Genomic DNA, 17,397 nt, shown 5'->3' with positions numbered 1-17,397 from the left:
GCATTTATTTTATATAGCCCAATACCCTGAATGGACTGGGAATACTGAAAATCGCTGTTCATTGGTAGAACTCCTAATTCTAAATTTAACCACTTGCTGTGGAGGAGTTAACAAACAAAGGGCCATTTCAGACCAAATCTCTACTTTCATGCAGAATGCGGCTGTGCAATATCTCAACCCGGTTTGAAAAAGCAACATGTTGCTTTTATCTCTGGTGGTTGTAGTCAGATCTGCAAATCTTGTTACCCACGGCTGTGTTAAACCCAGGCATTTTTTTAAGCCAAGTAGGAAGAAATTGTAGGTGGGTGCCAGTTCCTGTATGGTGACCCAACTCTTCAGTAACCACCAAAAGACAGCAGTGTGCTTACCGAAAAGTGCCGGGTGGTGTGCCCAGCTAAAATGGTCTGGGGAGAAGCCTGCCTTTTCCACCTATTAACTCTTAGCTACATGGTTTGACACCATAGGCTTTATTTATAAATGATTCCCCCAATCAATTCCTCGGAAAATTTGCTGGTGTTGAATTCTTCAAGTCACCTAGTAAAAGAATGACTCGTTCTGCCACCTAGTGGCCAGTCATCAAAAGTGCACAGCTGTCACAATAGGAAATAAATGGGAAAAATGATTTTTATGATTTTTATGAGTGAAAAGGGAATCATTTTAAAATAGAGCCCCACATGTCTTACATTATCCTTAATAAGTTAACAGGTATTTTCAACTGTAAAGCAGATAACAATCATGTTTGACTCTTGTGATTATTCCCCTCGTGAATTTGTCTGAAATTTGCTGACAGATGGTTTGGCCTCTCTATGCGCCACCTTTCAGTTCCTATTCAAACAATGATTCGTTCTGCCACCTAGGGGCTGAACTCAAAAGTGCACAGCTGTCACATCAAGAAATGCTATCTATGTAAACAAAAATCATAAACAGGAATTTAGAGTAAAATTGACAGGGGGATAATTTAGTGTAATAATGATTAACGATATATTGATAATGTTTCCTGCAGTAGTTTTATTATATAGATTGGAAGCCAGTGTTTGATCTGACTTAACTTAGATTTCTATGTCTAAAAAGGAATTAAATTGGTTTGTAAACAGTGAATGAACTAGTTAAGGAGGTCCTCCAAACCTGCCCAGATCATGAAGATGTCATTAATGTATCTTCGCCATAATAAAATATGGCGAAGGTACATTGATAAGGCCTCATCACTAAATACGTTTTTTTCCCATCCCCTCAGGTGAAGGTTGGCATAAGTGGGGGCACATTTGGTCCCCATAGCCACACCCTGCACCTGGAGGTAAGCTTTTTTGTCAAAAGTAAACACATTTCTGGTTAGAATATATTGTAAAAGTTTAATGACAAATTCATTCGGTTTATGTAAAGCAAAACTTGTTTCTTGTAAAAATGTTGTAATCACTTCCACACCTTTTATGTGTGGGATGCTCGAATAAAGAGTTTCTATGTCTATAGCAACCAAAAAGACACCCTGTGGAATTATTAGATCTTCAATTGCTTTCAGCATATCTGGTGTATCTTTTTAAAAAGATGGTAAACTATGGACAAACAGTCTTAAATATCTGTCAACAAGATGACTTGCATTTGCTCATATGCTTTCAACACCTGATATAATTGGGCATCCAGAAGCTTGTAAAGCATTGTTATGCACCTTGGGTAGTGCAAAGAATTGGTATTTTTGGGTTAAGATTTTTAAAGTTAAAAGTTTTTTCATTAAATTATTTCATTCCTTCTTGCTGATTGAATAATATCATAAATTCCAGGTAGAAATCATATATGTGTTGCATTGAAATTACCTTATACCAATCCTGATTGGGCAAGATGCAGATCTCCATGTTTTGATCTACATCTAATATTACAATATTTCCACATTTGTCTGATGGCTTAATAATTATCTCTTTGTTTTTCTTAAGTTTTTTCAATCGCATTGTATTGTCCTTAGATAAGTTTACATAGTTACATAGTAGATTAGGTTTTAAAAAGACATAAGTCCATTAAGTTCAACCACTAGAGAAATAAACATATCCCAGATATAAAACCTTACAGGACGTAGTTGGTCCAAAGGAAGGCAAAAAACCCTGGTACAATTTGCTTTAAAGGGGGAAAAAAATTGCTTCCTGATTCCGCGAGTCACTGGAATTTTTACTTCAAAGCCTTAATACCCAGTTATATTCTGTGCTCCTAGAAATCCAGTTGCAGTTCAGCATCAAGCTTTTTCCTAAAGCAATCTATAGGAGTTGCTGAAACTACTTCCTGACGAAGCCGATTTCACATTTTCACAGACCTTACAGTAAAGAATCTCTTCCTTAACCGGAGCTTAAACTCCTTTTCCTTCAGCCACAAAGAATACCCTCTTGTTCTTTGTAATGATCTCAAAGTGAATAATTGGGAACAGAGTTCTCTATATAGACCGTTTATATATTTACACAGGGTGATCATATCCCCCCTAAACGTCTCTTCTCAAGGGAGAATAGATTCAGTTCAGCTAATCTCTCCTCATAGCTGAGCTCCTCCATTCCTTTTATTAGTTTAGTTGTCCTTCTCTGCACTTTCTCCAATTCCACAATGTCCTTTTTTGTGAACTGGTGCCCAAATCTGGACTGCATATTCCAGATGGGGTCTGACGAATGCTTTGTACAGGGGCAGGATTATGTCTCCATCTCTGCAGTCCATTCCTCTTAATACAAGAAAGTACTTTACTAGCTTTAGATATTGCAGATTGGCATTGCATGCTGTTATTAAGTCTATGATCTACCAGAACCCCCAGATCCTTTTTCATTTCTGACTCCCCCAAATGTATTCCCCCTGGACAGTATGAAGCATGCATGTTGTTAGCTCCCATGTGCATAATTTTACATTTATCTATATTAAATGTCATTTGTCACTTGGTTGCCCAATCAAACAGTACATCCAGGTCTGCTTGTAGATTATAGACATCCTGTATGGAATTAATTCCATTACATAGTTTGGTGTCATCGGCAAACACAGAAATAGTACTTTTATTTCCCAAATTATATATCATTTATAAAGATGTTAAACAGTAAAGGTCTAAAGTTTCTTTTGCAAAACCGAATCATATTGTATAATTTGTACACTCTCAGACCCAGTCTCAGACCTTCCTCTCTTTATCAGCTGGGTGCTAGTGACATAGGAACCCTCCTGGATGGATGTTACATCCTGAATGGATGTAAGTGAGTTGATTTGCTCTTTCTCTGTCCCCCTCACTTTCTCTCTTCCTCTCTCCTTCCCTCTCTCTCTCTCAAACCTTCCTTAGGGTCCAACGATCTTTTGCAGCTCTCAGCTCGGTCTCAAAACCGCTTACTGCTACCCTCATTCATGGGATTGTACTCCATATAGCTCCCTCAGATAGGCTTAGATAACAGCTATCTTTAATAAAAAGTCTACAACCAGTATGGTGGTAAAACTTAGGCTGCGACCCCTTTATTGTTAATATTGTTAGCTCTTTAACAAACATATCACTTAGTCATTAAGACTCAAGTGTAATTCTTTCGCAACAAACATTTCATATCATTAAAACATAACCAAACATAAGCACAAGTGGGTGACATTATCCACAAAGGGGGCCACGACAGAAGAAAAGAATGGGAGAGAGAACCTATCACAGATATGTGACTAGTGATGTCCTGAAGAGAATGTGACAAATTACCGGTGTCACACAACTATAAGCATTGACTTCTCACTGGACAGCTGCTTTCCCTTCAAAATTTAACTGCCAATCACTGATGTTTAAACTGCACAGCAAGAGACACTTTTTTTACCAATATTTCACTGTTTACCAATATACAAAAACATATCTCTAACATCCAGGTACATTTAATAGATTTTGAAGGACTTTGAAAGAAAACACTACCTTTTCTATGGATACTTCTGTTCACAAAGCGGCTACCACACAGCCTCAGTGACAGTTACCCCGTATCCACAGCTTACTCTGGGCATTTTGACAACCCTGTGTCATGTAACCCCCTCCCCCAAAACAATCCCACCCAGGGGTGACCATATCACCCTCTGTGTACATTTTTTTTTACAACAGCTGTGGCCAGATTTATAGCTGAAAACAGTTAGACTCCCAGCGACCTATGCGCATGATGACTTTCTGACCAAGCCCCCACCTAGCCGCCTTTGGTGCAGCCCCAATGCCAATACCACACATTTTCTAAAAACTTCCCCAAACTGAAAGCACGTCAAAAGAAAAAATGAAAAGAAAGGAACTGCAACAGGCAGTGAAACTGCAGATAACCCCCAACTGCCTGTACTGGGCAAGCCAGCGACCCCAACACTGGGTATAACTCTAAGCGAATTCCCCTATGGCCTTGGTCCGTTTTATATTTCTGAATCAATAAAAGCAACCGCCATTAACCACACTTCACATGGGGAGTAATCCCCTTGGTTAAACCTGCTCAGACTCACCTGCCCTATTCTTAATGCTACAAAACAAATTACTGCGATAACCACTTTAAACAAAGCAACCAGGGATTTGAAAGACAGTGACCTCCGCAAATCCTTCTGTACACTTTCTCTCTTGTTTCCTTTCAGGGCCTCTCTCACTACAAAACCTTTCGTAGCGTCCCCCCAACCCATCAGTTTAAACAGAAAGGCCAACGCTGATAACTTTCCACCATGTGACTGTGAAACCCCACACTGAAAATTACTAACCAAGAACAACAACAACAGTGACTCCGTCCCCCTTGATTTTGCCTGGCACCCACTTTTTGCAAAAACAGTAACCACTCCCTCCATATGTTTATATATGCCTTTTTTGTTCCCTCACTGATGGACCACTGAATCAGACTGGTCATGACCCCCAGATAATCTTCCACAGTCCCGGTGGACAAGGAGTCCCATGCCGCTCGGCGTCCAGCACCAACATTCGGAACTTGTCCCACTGAAAGAGAAAAGAATCAGCCAATGTATTCACACACATGGGAACATGTACCACCTGCATGCAAATGTTAAAAAGTAGACACAACAGCACTAAATAGCATAGCAAGAAACAATTGGAGTGACACAAAATTTTTGCACATGCCTTTCTCCCGCCACTTCACTGACCACAACAACTCCACAAAATACTCTGCGAAATGCTACAACAAAGCTGACCAAAATTTAACTGCATATGGAGGAATTACCTTTAACCGACATGGGATACAGAAACCCTCGGAGAACCCCACGTCCAATAACTGTGCCGCAGCCTGATCTGGTAACCTATTGAGGAAAGGCAAAATTTTTTCCACTCCCACCAGCGTTGTTTCTTTTTCCTGTAGCATCAGATGCACTCCTCTTTCTCCTGGCAGGTTAGCAACCCATGCAGCCGAAGCACTCAAGTTTAAAACAGCAAATGCTGCCAAACTTGTAGGTTCTCTTATTGAATTACCAGCAGAAACCTTTTCGTTTCCCTGCCGAGGGTCCCACAATGCCCAAACCCCTTTTTCAAGCAGTCACTGAAACCCCCAAACCCATAGACTGCGGGCTAGACATGAGCACCCCACTTGGGGCCTTGCCTCCCCCGTTGTCCATGATGCTGGCGACCCCACCTCCCGACCCCACACCTGTGGGTTGCCCTCAATTTTGTAAAATACCAGAATGGTTAGATCTTAGCTTGGAGGAGTGGGTGTTCCTAAGCTACACACACCATGACTGAAAGAACTAAAATGCATTGAATAAAAAAGGTGACAGTCAGGCTTAGGAGGAAAGGGTTGGATGATACTGATAGTCCTTCATTCAAGTAATGAAGTGGGCTTGATCTGACTTCCTGCAGCTTCTAAATCAAACTCTTGGAATAATGTTTAGAAAGAATTTTGTGCAACTCCTAGAACCTAAAAGTAAAAAAAATAGAAATTTAGCTTTAACCCAAAGCAATCATTTTCATGGTTATTCACATTATACACCTTCAATCTGGTGCCTATAAAAAGCTTATGAAGACCTGGTGTGATTTATTTAACAGGCTGTAAAAGTGTTTGTCTATTTCACAGTACTGTGCAAATACATTTTGAAAAGTGTGTGGAAGACCTGGAACAGATTCAGGCTACTAGATCAAAGTTAAAGACAAACACGAAGCAAAAATTGCAAAAATTGCAATGGTAAAAATCTAGTATGACAATAACAAACAGGCATACCAAAGCAGACAAGGCAATTTGTGTCGCTCGGGGTAAAAAACAATAGCTGAAAGCTGTAACCCTGAGCCATACTCGGGGTAGCTAAAAAAATAATGAACAGGGACTTACCTGGTCCTGCTGGTGTCCTGCCTGTCCGATCCCATCCTCTGGCCTCATCTTCTTCCTCCGATCGCCCCCTCGGCGATTGCGCTGAGGTTACCCAGCAGTTCCCAGGGAAGCGTGCGAGGAGGCGTGGCAGGAATTCAAAATAGTTTTGTATTAGATTCAATACAAAAAAACTGTGTTGAATCCAATACAAAGTAATATACATATATATATATTTATGTGTGTATGCTTTTTTGACGCTCAATGCTTTTGGGAACCCACACATGCTATTTGTTTTGTTCATGTCCTGAAAAACATCCAAAGTAACATACAAAGTTTTCATGGTTGGGAGATGCCTTGGACTTGTTCAGAAACGTCTGCACTAATTGCATTGACTAATATTATTGAGATTGTGACCCTGCAGAAACAGAATAGTTTGCTATTTTTCCCAGGATAATGTGTTCATCCTTTGCCTGCTTGGCTTCCTCTTAGAACTGAAAAATTGTAAACAATAAAGTTATTTTATAACCACCATCTAATAAATTGTGAATAGCATTTATATTTTCCATTAGAATTATCATTTATACTGATTTGGCACTGTCTTCAACGTACTAACTGCTGCCTACATCACATAAAAATATGAAAGAAGAACACGTGTGGGCTTGTCAAGGCAAAGAGCACTGTACAAAGCCCTATTACCTATGTCCACTATTTCCTATCTGTCCTTAGATCAATTCTGTCCAGGTAAAAGGACTCAAGAGCCACATTTGTTCCCAAATGTCAACATCTAAGTTTTTTTTACAAATTTCCAATCCAAAAACATAATTTATCATCATAAATAACCAAGGAAACAACATGCGTAAAACAGGGGAAACCGCCATACAAAAAGCTCAATCTTCAGGGGCTCTCTGGATTGTAATGATAGCTACTGTGTTCCCCTTAGGTATTGCCAAGCCTGAGTTTCTGTTAGGTTGTGGGTTGCTCAGAGCAAAGATAATATTATTCCTCACCATTAGTGTTGGTGTTTGAATTCAGGTTGTCCTTATATTCGACCCAAATATGGCCGTTCAAATTCAGATAGACCGTCCTGTAAAACATGGGATTCAACGGCCCAAATTCGGTGCTCTGTGGTTGCAGGGCACTTGCCTCCATTCAGCTGTGACCGCAGGCTTACTGAACTCATATGACCTCTCAATGGAGATTCTCCATTGAGAGGTCATATGAGTTCAGTACGCCTTCCTGATTTTTTTCTTGCCTTGTACAATGTTGTGCAGAGCTGTGGGAGTCATGACATGTCTTTTTAAATGTATTTGGAGGCTGTAGAAGTTCTACACAGTCCCAAAAAATACCCTGAATTTTCCCCCTATTGATTTTAATCGTGTTCAAATTCGATGTTCGATCACCCGAACAAAATCGGCCTATTCGATCGAATAGCCGTCGAATCGAATAGTGAGATATTCGACCAACACTACTCACCATTGCAACCTAATTGATGTATGTTGGATATCTCTGTCCCATGAACCTGTCACGTTTGCACCCCTCAAAGATGCCATCTTCACCAATGACTCCATGGCGGACTCTCAGGTCCACAGCGCTCCTTCTCAACCATTGGATGACCACTGATGGAAAAAGTTCATCAGCATTTGTATGTGGTGACATTTAATTGCACTTTGTGTTAGCTCAGATATTTATTTTATCACTGCTGTTTTATATTTCTAATGCCTGAAAATGGTGCTGCAAATGATATTATGTAAGAATTTGATGGTAACATAGGTGAGCTTGTTGATTTGAGATAGTCTGGTTGTTGTGCCAACTTCCTACTTAAAGGCCATGGTGAGATAATAAACTGAATGTTGATATTTACAAGTGAAACTGTAACATTCTAAGAGAAGAACACATTTCTTGAACACCTGTAATAGACTTTAGTTCTTCTTTAAAGTACCGTAGATCTAAACCCAATCACTATTATTTCAAAATAAGCTTTACTATACTAATGACATTTTAAAGTTATATTTCATGTTTTAAAGCTGTAGCTTTCATTTAATAAAAAGATCTGATGATCCTGCTAAGTTCTTTTTTAGGGGACTTTCCATGATTGGGTGACAACAAACTGTTCCTTCCAAACATTGTTCCCTAGCATTGTCACACTGTGACAATGCCAATGCCTATCACACAGCATGGTCCAAAGTTGTCACCATCAGGAAGCTGGTTCAGAACAATTAGGACAAATTCGGATTAGCAGTATTTGCAAGTGATTTTAATTGATTTTGCCTCTTTCAATAAAAGGTTAACATTGTACTGAATGGATCGTGTTTATGAATTCTCTCCACAACTATGAAGATAGACTATCATGGAATAACCTGGGTGATCCGGCAAACCAAGAATGGATCTGGACCAGGATTGAAAACACTCGCCAACTAATAGCAAATGAGTTTTGATAAATCAGTTGCAGATGTGCAGGATCAGGTTTTTCCATAATATTTTTAAGCATTTGCAAATCAAGAAAGGTGAAAATAAATTGCACTGCTCTGCTTTGATTTTGCATCTACTTGCAAATGTCTACACATATACTATTTTATATAGTTTATCTAGATGTCATGCAAGGTTTGCTCTTGTTGAGCTGTATTATATGAATACCTGACATTTACCTGAGTTCTGCATGGGCTCATAGTAATATTGATATTGATTACCAGGACACTGAACACTGATGTAAGCCAAAAGATTAAAGTGTGCTCAAACAAAATGTGCAATGTTTTACTAAACTGTAACAGGTCAAAAAATATTGTAAAAAGGTTTTCACCTCATGTGTTGCAGAAAGTTAAATAGCTTTTGGATTAGAAGCTTTTTTGCATTGTCACTTTATGCACAGGAATGACATTATCTATAAACCTTGGATGGATTCACATTGTTCATTTTTGTTTGTGTTGGGGATTCCTTTTGTACTCTGTGAAAGAACTGTTTATTAAAGCATTTCCAGCACACTATAGGCCAAATACATGAAAATCTTTTATTGTGCACCCCTGCTAAAATGACATAGTTGTGCATGGTCTTAGTCATTGCCAGACACATAGAAAAGAATGGGATTTGTTCTTGGGCATGCATCAAACCAACAATTTTGAATAGGCTCGGAAAAAACTAAGTTACTAACTCCAGATTTCCTGATTACTTATCCTGAAACTCCTCTGCTTATCTCACACAATAAGTTGTATGAGATCTCGCCCCCCACCCAACACCTCTCCACTTAATTTGCCATCTAGAAGACCCACACAGCAATTATTGTTTTATTATCTGTCAGCGATCTCAGCTCTCCATAGCGCACATAAACAGGGACCTCCATGCTGCATCAACATCTCCTCCCCCAGTGCTCATCTGATTCTCTGATTGGTTGAGAGAAATAGAAGGAGGGTCATGATAACTGTTTCAAACACCTGTCCCTATTTAACCTCTAGTGCTGGGGGTCGCAAACAGGATTCCCAGGGATGCAAGAATTCCCCATGGCCGCATTAATTGAGAACAGTGTGCAATCCCCGGCATTAGAGGTTATTTAACCTCTAGTGCCCCGGGGAACGCAAACAGGAGGATTCCCAGGGAATCCTGTGAATCCCCTGTGAATCCTCCCATAATTTTCTCGATCATCTGATGGTTTCCTGAAATTGGTTCACTAAAATATTGTGGAACCATCGGAAGTTTGAGGAAATTTGCTCTACTGACCTACCCCCTACATACATAGAGGATCACCCTGGCACAGTTGGAATACCTATCACATGGCTGGGATGGAGTGCAAATATTTTATAGTATTTTATTATACTGTGAATTCAGGAGAGAACTCTTCATCAGGTCACCTTCCTAGGAACAAGAAAACCAGGAGATTGCGGTTCTTCTATGTGTGTGGATGGTGCAGTTAAAAAAACAAATCTAGAAGGAACTTACAAGTGACATGATAAAGAGCCCCATCCTGAATTCATGACTCATCTAAGTGAATGGTTGCAGAATATATGGGATTCATTTCTTCATTCAGGTGTTTTCTCTGTGGAAGTTATATCTTAGCCCTTCACCAGTCAAGTACCACAACTGGTGAAATTCATAAGTCCTTGTGAACAGAATGCTTCCCCTGAAGTAGCAGAATATCCTATCTGTGAAACGCATCAGACCTATGTGATTGAAACTCATGAGAGTCAATGTCTATTTATTTTAGCTGATTGGAATAAAGAACACCCTCAGTGGATAGCACTTACACCTTTGCAATGCTATATCCCAGGCTCCAATCTTGGTCAGGACACTACTTGCAAAAGTTTGTATATTTTACCTATGTTTGCATGGGTTTCCTCAGGACACTTCAGTTCCCTTCCACAAAATTGGCCTTGGACTGTGAAATGACATATGACTATGGTAGGGACATTGGATTGTCAGCCCCTCTGTGACATGACTTTGTAAAGCACCATGTAATATGTTGGCGCTATAATACAAGTTAGTAATAATAATACATGTTTATCTTGCAAACAGCTCCTTTACCCTAAATGATATAGTTTGAAGATCATTAAAGCATTTTTCTCACTTTAGTTCATATGTTTGTGCTTTGGATCCTTGTCTGTGCATCCAGGTCACATTAAACAGTTACAAAGACATGTGTGTAACCCAGCAGATATGATTAGGGCAGCTGCTTATGTGGACAGGAGGGGCTCTGTGTTGCTGCATTTTAGTATTTTATCCACTAGGTATAACCATAAAGTGCTAAACTCTGTGCCAGTGTATTTACTTATTAACAGCTTTACTAGGACCAACCCATTTGATAGAAGCTGGCAGAAGTGAATAAAAGGAACTGTTCAGCCCACACAAACTAACACCTACTTCTAGAACACTACCACCGAACAATGGCATCCGGCTTCACTGGTCCTCAGGTCTACCAACAAAACTTTGACCCTTGAGTCTACTTAGATACCTATTATGGTGCTAAGAGTTGGGTCTTCATTAAGGATGGCTACCTGGACTTCATTTAAAAAACTGCATAAAACTTTCACCACAGGTAATACATTTTCAATTGCATAGGTAATGCAATATTAATCACGCATCATCAGATTTATAATTGAAAATAATGCAATTCAGGTTAAAACAAAAATTCTGTTATTGTTGCTGACTACAATGTATTGTTTTTTATATTATTTTGTTATTGTTGTGTATGTTTTGTCTTTTTATAGTATGCGTGACAAACCTGCAAGTGAAATCTAAGGTGCTTTGGTAACTCAATGTATTCAATATATTAGATAGTATCACCTTATAGTACATTACGTTTTTACGCAATCATGTTATTATTAATAAACAGGATTTATAGCGCCAACATATTACGCAGCGCTATACATTAAATAGACAAACGAATACAGACAGTGACACAGAAGGGGAGGACCCTGCCCCAAACAGCTTACAATCTAGGGGGAATTTACACACAATAGGATGGGAGATATGTAATGGTGGGAAGTAGTGACAGCTTCAAAAGACAGAAGAAGATGGGTGGGCAAATTTTAAATAATGGGTTTTGAGTGCTCTTTTAAATGAGCAAAAAGTAGGAGTGAGCTGAATAGGACGAGGAAGACCATTCCAGAGAGTTGGGGCAGCTCTAGAGAAGTCTTGTATCCGTGCGTGTGATGAGGTTATGAGTGAGGAAGTCATTATTAGGTCATTGGAGGAGCGAAGAGAGCGGCTGGGGGAGTATTTTTTTACCAGGTCAGAAATGTAAGTGGGATAATACCTGTGTAGGGATTTGAAGGCAAAGCACTGGAGCTTGAATTTGATTCTAAGGTGAAATGGAAGCCAGTGTAGAGATCTGCAAAGAGATGCAGCAGAAGAGGAGCGGTGGGAGGGATGGATGAGTCTGGCTGCAGCATTCATGATAGATTGTAGAGGAGAGAGTCGGGTTAGTGGTATACCAGAGAGGAGGATGTTACAGTAGTCCAGATGAGAGATGATAAGCGCATATACAAGGAGTTTGGTGGTCTCAGGGGACAGGTAGGGGTGGATTTTGGAGATGTTGCATATAGATTGCATTGCCAAGATAATAATAATACATTATGACTAAGTGTAAAAGAGTCTTGCCTTGCAGTTCTAGGTCCTTGTTGCATGAATGATTATTCCTATGATATGATCTGAACACTTCTATGCTATAGAATGTGTCAGGTCAATGTACCAGCACTTAGCTTATTAAATAAAGGCATTCCAAATATTTAATCCATTTTTTTAAAATGTATGTGATTGTGTATTTAAGGGAAACACAGCATCAACATATTTACCAAGTTACATTATTACTAAGCTGAGCATTCACTCTAAAACATTCACAAAAAAATACCATTGTATATATAAATATATATATATATATATATACAAAGTTTGGCTAGAGTTGCATTTTGTTTTGTAACATTCCTTTTTCTTCTTGCTAATGGTGACTATAATATGTGTCAATTGTGCAAAAGACATATATTTGAAGCAGAATATGTTGAGGGCAATGTTCCAATCTGTGGGAACATTAGGTCAGGAACTTGGAGGATCATCACAGCAGGACACCATGGGATGATGACCTAATTATATCTTTAAAAGAGAATTGCAGGCAGATAAGGATCCTTTTTTATTTCCGTTATGTAAATATTTATTTTTTAAATTATATTGCATTTTTAACTTGCACCATATTCTGCCTTTAGCTCCAAAAATCCCATATACAATAGGCCACAGATCGGTAAAAATAAGGCATTGTGTAAACCAGAAAAGTTGTAATGCATTTCAGTGCTGTCAGGTTTGCTAAAAGGCAGGAAGCAGATGGGAATGTTCCCATTGCTGTGTGTCTACTCGTTCATTGACATACTGGGGAACAATGGTGCTTTGCTTACCAGTAGGGCAGACAATGAGGTCACTGACCTGGCTAAGTGTTTAGATCACAGAACTAGATGACCAGAATATGGAAATATGGTCACATACAGTATATACTCCATGTTTTTCATTTGGGAAGCTTTAGGATTTATACCTGGAGCTGACGGCTTGGGAACAAATAGTCCTATTTAATTAGAAGTCAGCATCAGAATGGAGTTGAGTTTGGACTGTTTCCTTAGCAAAATGAGCTATCACTCTAGAAGGGTAATGTACTTAGTGTAGTGAATGATTTAAAGTTGTGCTGATTTCAAACATTCATCCATTGGTGTGCAAAAATCAAATTTTCTGGGTATTTCTTACTAAATTTAGTTTTAATCCCTTGCAAAGTGATAATTCACTTTCCCAAGAGAACAGCTTTAGTGGACCAGCCCCTATGTAATGATCTGGCAAATCTATTATTTAGGTAAGTACACATGTACTAGTTTTGGTTCTCCTAAAATCCAAAGTTGGACTTTACTTGTGTGCACTAAAATCGGGTAACATTTTACCCTTTGTGTTTTTTATGAACCCAAGACTATATCGAATGACATGTTTAGATTATAGTTATTTGTTTTGTACACCACGCTTATATTCTCATTCTCCTAAATAAGGTGGAGTTAGAGGGGAGACAGTGATTGATATTGCTCCTGGCCCTGCAATCTACCAAGAGTTTTATGCTTGTGATGCGTTTTAGGAGATCACAGCCGCCAAATACACGGACCGCAACAGAGAATACCTTGAGAGATGGAGAATGAATGATTCACGGCTATTTGACTGGACACCACTTTTGAAGCTTGTTTGTGATCTAGAGGGTTGCAGGTATGAAAGTAAATGTAGCATAAACTAAGATAATAAGCTTCTCCTATTGGGGTTTTCTTTGCTTTGATAAATAGACCATGGAAAGTATTTTGTTCTATCTGTTTTATCCAGATAGAACAAAAGTCCAGAAAATACCTGTTGACCTTGCCAGGTGATAACTTCCTCTTATCAATTCGATTTTTCCGGGCTGAGAACTACAGAACCACATAAACCATCATGGAACCCCATATCTGTGTTAGGTTAGGCGCAGACAGGCGGTGGGAACAGACGTTACCAGGCGGCTTGCGGTCATTTGCCAGCCACACCAACCACTGTGCTCATTTTTAATGCAGTGGCAGGGGGCAGAACCAAATCACCCACCATCACCTCCATTCACTTCCAATGCGAAACTGCAGGTGCTACATGTAGTTCTCAACTGTAGATGTGTTTAATAGATGTGAGGACGTGATAACTGTACCTTCCTACCCATCTGAACTTGGTCATATAAGGAAGAAGAAAGGGGGAGTTTTTTGTACTCCGAACTTGTTTCAGTTGTCCTAGAACAGTATAGTGTGCGAGTATTGTCACCCTAGCAATGTCCATGGTGGGAATACACTCCTTACACCAAACAGACTCTGTATTGGAAGAAGGGAAATGGAAGTGACAACCATGGATGGAGCCATGTAAAACTCATGAAAACAGAAGACGAAGTCACCTGCATTCCAAAGCAAAGGATTCTTTTTTTATTATAAAAGCAATAACACAACATTTTGAAAGGCTGGGACAGCACAAGGTTCCTTCCTCATCATTATGTTTCTTTGAGATGTTACATGTTGTGACAATGTTTTTATATTAAAGCAAGCATCCAGTACTTTTGAGTTGTGGTGACTTTGTCTTCTGTTTCCATTGTTGCTTGAAGGACAAAAGATGTATTGATGGTAGGATTACCAGATGAAAATAAAGAAAATGAAAACTTAAAACAGAAATTTAACACATCTAACTACTGGGACTGGTAAACTACAATATATTACATTTTTATTTTGGATAGTTTATATATTATATTCAGGAAGTTTATATATAAAGTTTATATATATTCAGGAATATCAAAGATTTGTATATATATACCATGTAAGCCTAAATAAAGAGCAACCATTAGCTATACAGATTAATGTGGGTTTTTATGTACAAGTGAATTTATTCAAAAATGCAAAAGGATAGAATAATGTGCAAAGTATTCTATTATACAATATTATATTATACAATATATATACAGCAACCGCATTTTGGTTTACAGTAAGAGATGATTTTTGGTTGTTTACTTCACTCTACTATATGTAGCACAGCATTGTTATTTGTCCTTTTTTTGGAATATGTCTTGATATGTAAGTAAATCATTTCTCTCTGATCAATAATATAATCATTTATATCTATAAATTATATAGTAATCAATGTCATATTAGGAATTAGAGCATAGGACTCTCCCAGACTTCTATATTGTATTAGTATCATTTCTGTACCTATTCATATTGCACTAAATCTCACTGAGATTGATTCATGCTGAAGGTTAGAGCTGTTGAGCCCCATAATGGATCTCGAATGTGGTTTTCAATGTAAAGGAAACCTTGTACTTGACAACTCATTTTTTTTTCTGTAGTGGAAAGGTGGCTGACAAAGAGGAAAAGCTGCGGAAGACACTGAAAAAAATGGTACCCTGGGATATCCCCAAGAGTAACCCCCTCCATTCATTTGTTCTACCTAAAGCTGACGGTCTCCTGACTGTTGGCTGCCTGGAGTGTGCCTGTAAAGATAAGGAGGCCTATGGAAATGTCATCAAAAACCTCGCCTCCCTTATAAAGGTTGGAGGTCATCTGTTCATTGCTAGGAAGCACCATATTGAGATGTGGAGACAGCCAATTCTCTCTCACAAATCTAAGTGAGGGTATCCTTAGAAAAATTTTAACCAATAGAGTTTTTTTCATTGAAGACTTAGAAGTTCTGCCTAGAGAGTTTGATAAAGCCATGTTTGATATCTGCAATCATACCATTGTTATTCATGCACACAAGGTAAAAGATGTATAAGGGAACACAGAGGTAATAGTTCGATGTTCACTCCTTACCAGAAGGTGGAGGTAAGGCTCTGATTTTAAACTGGAATATAAACACAAGTCTGAGTATTATTTAGAAATTAGATAATAAAAATAGGTATAGGAAAATAAAAAGTAATACTGTTTTTAAATCATGGTGTAATAAATAAAAAAGCTTTGATTTATAACTAATTAAAAAAAATAAAAAATATGCAATTACTAGAAAAAAGTTTTGGTTATATGTGCCGGTATACAATGTTCATCAATCCATACAATACCAGGGAAAACAAAAAAACAAAAAAGAGTGCCCATCACAAAGTATATGGAGTAGTGTTGTTTAGATTGATCAAATTCAACCATACTATCAATCATACATTCTATAAGAAATAAATAGCATTATTATTTTATCAAAATCTGGCAGCCCAGATTATAGGTATAGAGATAGAGGACTTTAGGGGACAAGAACTGTAGGGGGGCTGGGTAGCCTAACATTGTACTTGCAAGATATTTACAATTCACTTCAGGAAAAAGCTGTTTAAAAAACTGGTGTTGGTGGGTAGAGCTGTGTTGTAAAGTAGCCATCATCATTATCACTTTTTGGGGCGCAATGCACCTAACCAATTGCAAGTGCAGCATACACCACTGGCCAAAAAGTCACACTTTTTGGCCACTAATTTGTTGAACCGTCATTAGCTTTCATTACAACACAAGGCTGCCATGGTATACATCATGGTATACTTTCATAAGCCTATGCAATGTCATGGCGTTTATTCCCAACTGTAAATTGCATCAATTCTTAGCCAAGATCTTGTAGCGATGATTGAATAGTTGGGCCAGTGCATAAAGTTTTCTCCAGCACATCCCAAACATTCTCAATGGGGTTAGGGTCCGGTGGTGACCAAGTCATTAGTGAAAATTAAGCTAATGTTAATCATGATAATGGGCACATTACTTTAACCAGATTGGTTCTAATGTCAGTGAGATTATTATTCCTTTATTGCGTCACTTGTTGTCACAACCACTGTGAAAAATTAATGACATAAACATGGAGTCTGTGTATTTGTAGCTTTTTTTTTTCTGTTTGTATGGTATTAAAGAGGACCTGTTACAACCACTTTGGGTCAAAGCTGTGAAGAAAGTGGGAGCTATGGAATTGCATAGGAACGCCACACATAGCAATTCATTTCAAGGCTACTTTAACTTGTTTGTATACCTGATACCAGGGGCGTCTATGTGCAGCAGAGACACAGCCCCTGATTCATCAAACAAAATCGGATTATCGGTCGCGCATTCGTATTAGCGATCCGGAATCGCGCGCGCGATCGCGCTATTCAACAACCGGAAAAGCTCGCGCACGGAGCCGCGCTTATCCGACAGCTTTTTACTGGCGATCATGC

The 17,397-nt window shown here is 38.8% G+C and overlaps 1 protein-coding gene and 1 pseudogene across 1 annotated transcript in view; both read left to right on the top strand.

Annotated features, from left to right (window-relative positions):
- The window catches only part of PCSK7 (proprotein convertase subtilisin/kexin type 7), a 501,704-nt gene that overhangs the window by 53,294 nt on the left and 431,013 nt on the right, over positions 1–17,397 (top strand). The window lies entirely within an intron of this gene.
- Positions 11,099–17,391, top strand: LOC140340816 (indolethylamine N-methyltransferase-like; annotated as a pseudogene).

The sequence above is a fragment of the Pyxicephalus adspersus genome, chromosome 11 (genome assembly GCF_032062135.1).
Source record: "Pyxicephalus adspersus chromosome 11, UCB_Pads_2.0, whole genome shotgun sequence".
Classification (NCBI taxonomy): domain Eukaryota; kingdom Metazoa; phylum Chordata; class Amphibia; order Anura; family Pyxicephalidae; genus Pyxicephalus; species Pyxicephalus adspersus.
This window is presented reverse-complemented; position numbering and strand designations above follow the sequence as displayed.